We start from the raw sequence: 10,559 nt of genomic DNA, 5'->3' as shown, positions 1-10,559 counted from the left end.
TGTGACGACCCCTGTCGTTACTTTGTGGAATGGCTGTAGGAGTCCATGGACTACGTTGATTGGCCGTCGTTTGGGACACCTGCTCTCTATCAGACGCTCCTTTTAAAAGAGGCCTCCGCTTGAGCTAGAGGAGGGGCTCTGGTTTTGGGCAATTGGTTTTGTGACTTGTTTGGCTTGTGTTTGCTTTTGCACTCCAACACGCAGTACACTACATTCCACCACATCCATACATTTCGCATTACACCTTGGCATTACTGATGTTTCCAGTACATAGTTGTTTTCTTTACTTTTTTTATGTGATTGTAGCTTTTTGAATAAATTATACTCAAAGCTACCCGTTTGGTTCGCGTGTGTCCTGTTTGTTGCTTCCCTTGAGCCATGGGTCGTAAAACACCACCACCTTGTTTCATGCATGCTGCGTATTACTGATATTAACTATATGGCTCTGAGTTATCATCCGGGTACGCAGGCATCCATCCACCAAAGATAGATTCACGAATAACCTGCCTGATTTATCTCAACTGCTCGGTGTACCCATAAATATACATGAACTAGGCAAGATGACTAGCAATATGGGCACTATATTCTTTAATGCATTAGAAGCTGTTGCCCCCATCAAATTAAAAAATGTTAGAGAAAACGTACTGTGCCATGGTACAACAGTAATACCCATTCTCTCAAGAAAGAAACTTGTATTCTTGAGCGCAAATGGAGAAAAACTAACTCGGAATTTTTAAGAACTGCGTGGAAAAACAGTATGTCCAGCTATAGACAGGCTCTAAAAGCTGACAGGGCAGAGCATATCCGCAAACTTATAGAAAATAACCAAAACAATCCAAGGTTTTTTATTTAGCACATTCGCTAGATTAACAAATAATCAGACATCACCCGAAATAAATCCCTCACAGTTTAATAGTAATGACTTTATGAATTTCTTTACTGATAAAGTAGATACAGGATGTATCTAAAGTAGATACTGATGTAGCATTAGAAATACAATAACAAATGTAGAATCTACAGTAATTCAGTTTCATTTGTCACACCCAAAGAAAATCTGCAGTGCTTTACAACTATAGGACAAGAAGAGCTAAATAAACTTATTATTGCATCTAAACCAACAACATGTTTTTAAGATCCTATACCCTAAATTACTAAATTACTGAAAGAGTTGTTACCTGTAGCAGAAGAACCACTTCTCAAAATTATTAACTCGTCGCTATCTCTAGGCCACGTTCCAAAACCATTCAAGCTGGCGACTATTAAGCCTCTTATTAAGAAACCACAACTAGATCCTAGTGAACTGGCAAATTACAGACCCATTTCAAATCTTCCTTTTATGTCTAAAATTACAGAAAAGGTTGTGTCTGCTCAATTGTGCTACTTCCTGCAAAAAAATTATCTCTATGAAGAATTTCAGTCAGGTTTCAGGCCCCACCATAGAACAGAAACGGCACTTGTTAAAATTACAAATGACTTCTTGCGTCAGGCTAAGGCTGCATCTCATTGCTAGTTTTACTTGATCTTAGAATTGCATTTGACACTATAGATCATGACATACTCATAGATCGAATGCAAAAATATACGGGTATTCAAGGGCAGGCTTTAAGATGGTTTAGATCATATGGAGTGCCACAAGGATCTGTCCTATGCCCTCTGCTATTTTCAATATACATGTTGCTCCTTGGTAATATTATTAGAAAATACGGGATTAGTTTCCATTCTTATGCTGACCTCTAGACTGGACTATTGTAATGCACTGCTAGGTGGTTGTCCTGCATCTTTAATATACAAGCTACAGGTAGTCCAAAATGCAGCTGCTAGAGTCCTTACAAGGTCAAGAAAATATGATCATATTACCCCAATTTTACAATGTCTGCTCTGGCTACCTATTAAGTTCCATATCAGTTACAAAATATTATTACTTACTTTTAAGGCCCTTAATGGTTTAGCTCCTGCGTACCTAACTACATTTCCATTTAGTCATTTTGCAGACGCTTTTATCCAAAGCGACTTACAATTGGGGAATACATAAAGCGATTCTTCTTAAAGAGGCAAACAGACACAGGAAGTGCTCGTAATACCAAGTTTTAAGCATTGTTCAAATAAGCACAAGCTAGAAAGAGAAGGAATAAATAAAGAGAAAGACAAAGTGTTTTTTTTTAAATTTATGATGAAGTCAAGTAGCACCGAAAGAGATGAGTTTTCAGGTGTCGCTTGAAAATTGTCAGGGATTCAGCATTCCGGGTAGGGGTGGGAAGATCCTTCCACCAGCCAGGAATGGTGAACGAGAATGTTCTGGAAAGTGATTTTGAGCCTCTCTGTACTCTCAAGACTTCTGGAGAGGATGTAGATTTGTAGTAGTGAGTGGAAGTAGGCGGGTGCTGAGCCTGTGGCTGTTCTATATGCAAGCATCAATGTCTTGAACTTGATGCAAGCCGCAACCGGTAGCCAGTGCAAGAAGATAAAGAGAGGTGTAAAATGGGCTCTTTTGGGCTTGTTGAATACCAGTCGTGCCACTGCATTCTGAATCATTTGTCTGTCTGGATCCAGAACACCTGAAAAGAGATGATGCCAACCCCTCAGAGGACCTCAGATGATGCCAACCCTGAAACAACATACAGAACTACCACATTTTGCTATAAGTTTGATTGCATCATATAATAATTGCTGTTAATAGTGTTCATCGTCTGTTTGATTACGTCTTTAATTGATTTTTCCGTACATTTCTGCCATATGTACATTAACTGACGGTCACCACTGATAAGCTACCACTAAATATTGTAGAAACTTAATTTGCTGTAAAGTTGCTTTGCAACGATTTGTATCGTGAAAAGCGCTATACGAAAAAAAATTGTAGAGGTTTGATAGTGCTTTATGAAAGTCCAGCCAGAAGAGCATTGCAGTAGTCCAGCCTAGAAATGACAAGGGCCTGGACAAGATGTTGTGCAGCATGCTCCATTAGAAAGGGTCTGATCTTTCTGATGTTGTGTAATGCAAACCTGCAAGATCGAGAAGTCTTTGCAATGTGGTCTTTGAAGGTCAGCTGGTCATCAAAGATTACACCAAGATTTCTGACCGAAGTTGATGGGGTAATTGTAGAAGAACCTAGCTGGATGGTGAAATTATGCTGTATAGTTGGAGTGGCAGGGAAGAGCAGAAACTCGGTCTTTGACAGGGTGTGTGGTGGGGGTTACCATTGGATCATCTGGTTGAAATGAGAGATAGAGCTGCGTGTCATCAGCATAGCAATGGTAGGAGAAGCCATGTGCCTGTATGATGGGACCCAGTGATGTAGTGTATATGGAGAAGAGGAGGGTCCAAGAACTGATCCCTGAGGAACCCCAGTGACCAGTTGATGTGCTTTGGATACCTCCCCTCCCCAGGCCACGCTGAAAGGCCTACCAGTGAGATAGGATTGAAACCAGCTTAGTGGAATCCCTGTGATGCCCAGTGATGAGAGGGCAGACAGGAGGATCTGATGATTGACAGTGTCAAAAGCAGCAGATAGATCCAGCAGAATAAGAACTGATGATAGGAGGATAGTACAGAGGAAAGATGGGAGGGGTAAAGTAAAAGTAACCGGTATAGGGGTTGGTGGCACACAGTTAGCAAAATGTAGTTTAAATGCAATGAAGAAATGGTCAGAGATACTGTATGTAGGGGTTCTACCAAAATGTTGTCTGCAATACAATTGCGTGTGTAAATTAAGTCAAGTTGGTTGCCTGATTTGTGCGTGCTTGTAGTGATAAGTTGTTTGAGATCAAATGAAGCAAGGAGTGAATGGACGTCTGTAGCATAAGGCTTGCCCAGATTAATGTTGAAGTCGCCAAAGACTAAAAGTGGACTGCCATCCTCCGGGAATGAGGACAGCAGCCCATCCAGCTCCTCTTGGAAGGTGGCTAGAATTTGCCCAGGAGGGCTGTAAATTACCACAACCTGGAGTTTTATAGGAGCTGTTACAGTAATCGCATGAGATTCAAATGAGTTATAATTGCATGGGGGAGAGTGGGTTGAGTATTTCCAATTGTTAGAAATGAGCAGACCAGTGCCCCCACCCCGGCCAAACTGACCGCATCAGTGCACAGACATCAAATAAATACACAATCTAAGACACTACAGTGAAAACAGCTATGGCCACCTTCTAATTAGCACAGCCAATAGCCTATAGCCAATAGCCTATAGCAGGGCAATTGCTCAAATCGAAACTAGTTTGCACTTACTTAAGTGCAGGAAGGGAGCAATGCAAATAACACAGGCTCCTTCTAAGCCGACGGCAATTATTATAATTACCAGTAAGTGCAATCAAAAATACAAACTACAGTGAAAATACAAAGTAGAAATAGGTAGAACTAGTCTTCTAAGTAGAAATAAGACAACTAGTCTTCTATCACGCTACAATCCATCACACTCCCTAAGGTCGCAAAACTCTGGACTCTTGGTAGTACCTAGGATAGGAAAGTCCACTAAAGGAGGTAGAACTTTTTCACATTTGGCCCCCAAACTCTGGAATAGCCTTCCTGATAACGTTCGGGGTTCAGACACACTCTCTCTGTTTAGATCTAGATTAAAGACACATCTCTTTAGCCAAGAATTCACATAAAGTATCTAATAACCTTGCAATTCAGTTATATCTGATAAAATGCACATTATCATTCTTTTGCTTGTGTTGAACACATCATTTTTGCTTGGTTGGAACTAGGGCTGTGCGATTTGGGGGAAAATATCAAATTGCGATTTTAAATTTGCAAAGTCAAGCTTCAGCTCAATATTGTCAATAATGTGCAGCACAGTATGGGTATCATTACCCTGCTGAAAAAATCAATAGAAACCATCACGGAAATTCTTATAGTTTCCATTAAACCATTACAGAATTCCTTTTTGTTTTGGGCTGTCTAACTATCGATCTGACCCAGTAGACGCCATAATCCCACTCTGTCTCTCTCCCGTCCCGCTTTCCGTTTTTTTTTCTTTTTTAATGGTGGGTGTTTACGCAGTTGGCTAGTGCAGTGCTGATTGGGGAGAACGGAGGTGCGCTCACTCTTGCCCAGGGCAAGTAAGACTGCAACTCAAGGCTGGCAGTCATGCATATGCTCTGGAACAGAGTAATATCGCGTCCACATCGCAGGCTTTGCGATTAGCAAATCGCAACGTCTTAAATCGTGATTTCGATTCGATTACAATTAATCGCACAGCCCTAGTTGGAACAGCAGCTATACACTAATTATGTCTCTATTTGCTTTTCTGTTTCTGCCATGGGATTGGCATCCCGAGGTAACTAGGAATTACACAAGCTTCAGTCTGGATCCAGTCCTTACAAAGACCTGAGATGACCGAACACCTGAGAAGAGATGATGCCAACCCCTCAGAGGACCTCAGATGATGCCAACAACACACAAAACTACCAAATTTTGCTATAAGCTTAATCGCAACATATAATCATAGCAGTTAATAGTGTTCACCGTCTGTTTGATAACATATCATTAACTGCATGAATTTTACTGTACATTACTGCCTTATAGACATCAACTTGACAGTCACAACCAACAAGCTTCTACTAAATATAACGTAGAAACTTTAAAATAGAAACTTAAATTTCCTGTAAAGCTGCTTTAACAGCTGCTTGTAAACCTGCTGCAACGATTTGTATTGTGAAAAGTGCTATACAAATAAACTTGAATTGAATTGAATTTTTGCATGCTGTGAACATAGGCGCCCATCCTATGGGTGCTTGGGAATGGCTAAGCACCCATGTAAAAAATCAGGATATTATCTATTTACTATCATATTGGCGAAACTGATCTGGCAAACTATCCAATGCATACTTGTGTTTACGCTCTGGAGAGAATCAAAAGGTTTATTTTTGTCTGGTGCTGAGTCCAGTGCAAGCTCGCGAATCCTCTCATTATAACAAAACTTAATGAGATTGCGATGAACTAAGATGAGGGACAGCTTTTTAGTGATTATAAAGGCAGTGCTCTTTGTGTGCTTTCTAGCCTATATAGCCTATAATCCAATCAGAATTTATATAGAACTTTTATTTTTCACGCTAGCTCATAATTAGGTGATCATATGGAGTTTTATGTGGCAGTAGGTAATGCTTTAAAGTCGGAAAAATTTGCAGGATATTTGTTCATTTTCACAGTGAAAATCTCTATACAGTTAGAGTAAACATGCACACAGGCTTCATCGAATACTCCTTGCATCCGTTGATTTCATCTTGTGTGGATTATTTGATTTAGTGCAAATCTCCGGTTTCATCAGCTCCGATAAGTATAAGTAATGTTAACTATCTTTTAATTTGATCTGAATTAAACACACCTGAATCAACTAGTCAGTCTTTGCATTTACTTTAATAACAGCCAAGTGTGTCAAAACTAAATTATGGTGCGCTGAAACTAAACTCAGTAGGAATGAGGCTCTTCAGGAGCAGCAATGAAGAACCTGCTTTACAGACTCGAAAACAAACCCCAAAGCTGTGGATCAGTAGCGGACTGTAAACGCGTTCTGTGTGAAAGCACAATGAGTCCATGCTGCTTCTGCACTGCATACACATACTGTATATGAGTACGCATCTCTATGACCAACGCATGGCAAAAAAATCCCTGGACACGGGATTTTTTTTTTGCCATAAGTATGTTCTAGAGACAAGTTACAGCTTTTTGATAAAACTCTAATTGGGTGTGTCGAAACTAAACTCAGTAGGAACGAGGCTCTTCAGGAGCAGCAATGAGGAACCTGCTTTACAGACTCGAAAACAAACCTGTTTTATACACATCACTCAAACACAGAACCAGGAAAGTATTTAAACCCATTCAGGAAAAGAGAAAGTGAAGTGTAGTTGAGCTGTTGTGTGTTTGTGTCTCTGTATTCAAGAAGTAAAATGGAAGAAGACAGAATTTCAGTGAATCAGAAGGAGTTCATGTGTTCAGTGTGTCTGGATCTCTTGAAGGATCCAGTGACCATCCAGTGTGGACACAGTTACTGTGAGAGCTGTATTACAGGCTGCTGGGATCAGGAGGATCAGATGAGAGTCTACAGTTGCCCTCAATGCAGACAGACCTTCAGTCCAAGACCTGCTTTCAATTTGCTTTCAATTTGGTGAATGCTACCGGCACTGGGGAGCTACAGTTCATTGAGGGAACCATGAATGCTCTGAATATTGCTTGAACTATCTGTTAGCTGCTGGGTTCCTTCTTGTCCGACTGGCAGCTTCAGGCTCATTACTCAGCCATGAATGCCAACATGTACTGTGACATACTGAAGCAGAGCATGATCCCCTCCCTTCGGAGACTGGGCTGCAGGGCAGTATTCCAACATGGTAACGACCCCAAACACACCTGAGGGTAAAGGTGATGGATTGGCCAAGCATGTCTCCAGACCTAAACCCTATTGAGCATCTGTGTGGGTATCCTCAAACGGAAGGTGGAGGAGTGCAAGGTCTCTAACATTCACCAGCTCTGTGATGTCGTCATGGAGGAGTGGAAGAGGACTCCAGTGGCAACCTGTGAAGCTCTGGTGAACTCCATGCCCAAGAGGGTTAAGGCAGTGCTGGAAAATAATGGTGGGCGCACAAAATATTGACACTTTGGGCCCAATTTGGACATTTTCACTTAGGGGTGTACTCACTTTTGTGGCCAGCGGTTTAGACATTAATGGCTGTGTGTTGAGTTATTTTGAGGGGACAGCACATTTTTGTCCTGTATGAATAATTCTTCTCACCTCCACAGAAATAACCATCACCATATTGTCAATAAGTGTGGGAAAGATCTCCTCCAGCTCTGTCGAAGTCTGAGTCTGTATGGTCAACGGTAGGATATGAGAGGACACTTTAGGAAGATACACCTTTTGCTCACCTCTTGAGAATAGTACTGTAGATTATATTATAACAGACTTTAAGATCATCTCTCAAGAGCATTTACTGTCAGAGAACTAATCCCACTGTCTGATCACAGTCAAATTACTAACAAACACTAACATTAGCACACAGCCCAGTAAACACACAGACGGGCTGACAACAGCACAGAGGAGAACCAGAAAGCAACAAGTAACCAAAACATACGACTGCTCACAAATTCAGGAAAAGCTTCATCATAAATTTAAATATATGCATCACAACTTTGAGTCTCTATCAAACTATGAGTAACTGCCCATCTTACTAGAAGAATGTGTGGACTGCTGCGTTCTAACAGCACAGTACGAGTCCGTCAACATGAGGGACAGTGAGTGATCCAACTCCAGTCTGTCTCCAGCACTGTTTATTCACACTCTTTCTTACTGTTTTTTTAATTACTTTTATTTGTGAATTTATTCTATTCTTTAATTCCAATATTTTGTGTTATGTTTTTTTCTCTCTCTTCTTTCTTTCTTTGTTTTTTTGCATTACTCTCATTTTGCACTGTTTTGAATGTATACATCAATGCTGCAATGCTTTGGCAATACACATGTACAAATATCTGTCATGCCATCAAAGCACCTAAAACTGAAACTGAGAGAGAACATGAGTTAGTGTGAGAGAGTGTGTACCAAGTATTCCCTATGTATACTACTGGTGGGACCAAATGCTCCCACCAGTATAGTAACACCAGTAAACTTTGACCGTGTGACCTTTTTTGGTCCCCATGAGGAAACAAGCTTATAAATCATAAAGAATTAAGTTTTTTGAAAATCTAAAAATGCCTGTAGTGTTTGTAGGTTTAGGGTAAAGGAATATAAAATACAGTTTGGATAATAGAAAACCCATTACACCTATGGAATGAACCCATAAAAGATGGAAACCTGTGTGAGTGTACGAACTTGTTTAACTACACTTGTGAGGGCCAAATGTCCTCCTCACTGAGCAACCTGCTTTACAGACTTTAAGACACACCTGTTTTACACACGTCACGCAAACACAGAACCAGGAAACAGGAATCATGTGAGTTCAGGGAAAAACAAAACTGAAGAATAGTTGAGTTGTTGTGTGTTTGTGTCTCTGTATTCAAGAAGTAAAATGGAAGAAGCCAGAATTTCAGTGAATGAGTTCATGTGTGCAGTGTGTCTGGATCTCCTGAAGGATCCAGTGACCATCCAGTGTGGACATAGTTACTGTAAGAGCTGTATTACAGACTGCTGGGATCAGGAGGATCATATGAGAGTCTACAGCTGCCCTCAGTGCAGACAGACCTTCAGTCCAAGACCTGCTTTAGCTAGAAACACCATGCTGGCTGAACTGATGGAGAAACTGAAGAAGACCAAGCTTCCTGCTGACTGTTATGCTGGAGCTGGAGATGTGCAGTGTGACGTCTGTACTGGAAGAAAATACAAAGCCGTCAAGTCCTGTCTGGTGTGTCTGAACTCTTACTGTCAGAATCACCTTGAACAACATGAGAGTTGGTTTAAAGGAAAGAGACACAATTTGACTGATGCCACTGGACGACTGCAGGAGATGATCTGCCAGAAACATGAGAAGCTCCTTGAGATTTTCTGTCACACTGACCAGAAATGTATATGTGTGCTGTGTACAATTATTGAACATAAAAACCATGAGATTGTATCAGCTGCAGAACAGAGGACAGAGAAACAGGTATTTAAAACTACACACTGATTAAATATTGTGTGTATATATATATATATATATATATATTAGGGCTGGTAAGTTATTAAAATTTTTAATCTAATTAATTACATGATGTGGCGATTAATTAATCTAATTAAATATCAAATTTGGCTGAGAAATTACTCCCAAAACATAATTTAAAGTCATTGTTGTGTAAAGCATCAAACTGACTTTACAAAAAGTCGCTTCAGCAAGAAATATTTAGTTTGATAAAATGTATTACATATACTCTTTTGGACCATGAGGGTGAGTAAATGGTAAATTTTAAATGGTAAAATTTTGGGTAGGTGAACTATACTTTTAATCATTTATTTTATGAATTTTATTATTGTTACTATGAAATATGAAATTATTTCTTTAATGAAATGATACTCTAAATAATAAACTAAAGCTGCCAGTAGGTGGTGGTAAATGTCTTAATGATTAAGTCATCGAGTCATTTATTCATTCATTTGATTCGTTCAAACGGCTGATTCATTCAGGAGTGAAGTAAATGGTTCTTTATGAATGGTCCACTGAATAATTAGTTTTGTTCGACTTGAAGCGGATCATCACCATCAGAGCGATCGGTGTAGACATCAAAGTACCGCAAGAGCTATAGAGAGCAGACAGCTCCTTACGCTTTTGAATCGCTCTCGCGGGCCTTTAATGTCAAACACCGATCGCTCTGTGTAGTGCCACTTCAAATCCAACGCGCCTATGGCCAATGGTTCAACACATCAAATGGTTCACCCAATTTGTTCAAAACGTGCATTAAGAAATGAAATGCCGCTGTGTGTTGCTCATCACATTTGCACTCGTGTGATTTTGCACTTAGCCTACTATTGCTCGTGTGATATTGCTTAACTATATGATGTAAATATGAGACAAAAACTCAAATGGGCATTTTTGCCCCATATCTTGAATATTAAGGACATTCTAACTACGTTCTCTAGGCTCCATCACGCAGTGAGTTGTTGCCCTG

General features: G+C 40.2%; 1 protein-coding gene and 1 long non-coding RNA gene across 2 annotated transcripts in view; one reads left to right on the top strand and one right to left on the bottom strand.

The window, feature by feature from the left end:
* LOC107565305 (cyclin-dependent kinase 14-like) overlaps positions 1-10,559 on the bottom strand; it is a 198,096-nt gene that overhangs the window by 7,038 nt on the left and 180,499 nt on the right. The gene's annotated exons all lie outside the window — the stretch shown is intronic.
* LOC107565288 (uncharacterized) overlaps positions 5,084-10,559 on the top strand; it is a 16,124-nt gene continuing 10,648 nt past the window's right edge. The window contains exon 1 of the long non-coding RNA XR_001606354.1: positions 5,084-5,197. This is a non-coding gene — a long non-coding RNA (uncharacterized lncRNA). The remainder of the gene's footprint in view (positions 5,198-10,559) is intronic.

Source organism: Sinocyclocheilus grahami, unplaced genomic scaffold (assembly GCF_001515645.1).
Source record: "Sinocyclocheilus grahami isolate Dianchi unplaced genomic scaffold, SAMN03320097.WGS_v1.1 scaffold992.1, whole genome shotgun sequence".
Lineage (NCBI taxonomy): Eukaryota > Metazoa > Chordata > Actinopteri > Cypriniformes > Cyprinidae > Sinocyclocheilus > Sinocyclocheilus grahami.
This window is presented reverse-complemented; position numbering and strand designations above follow the sequence as displayed.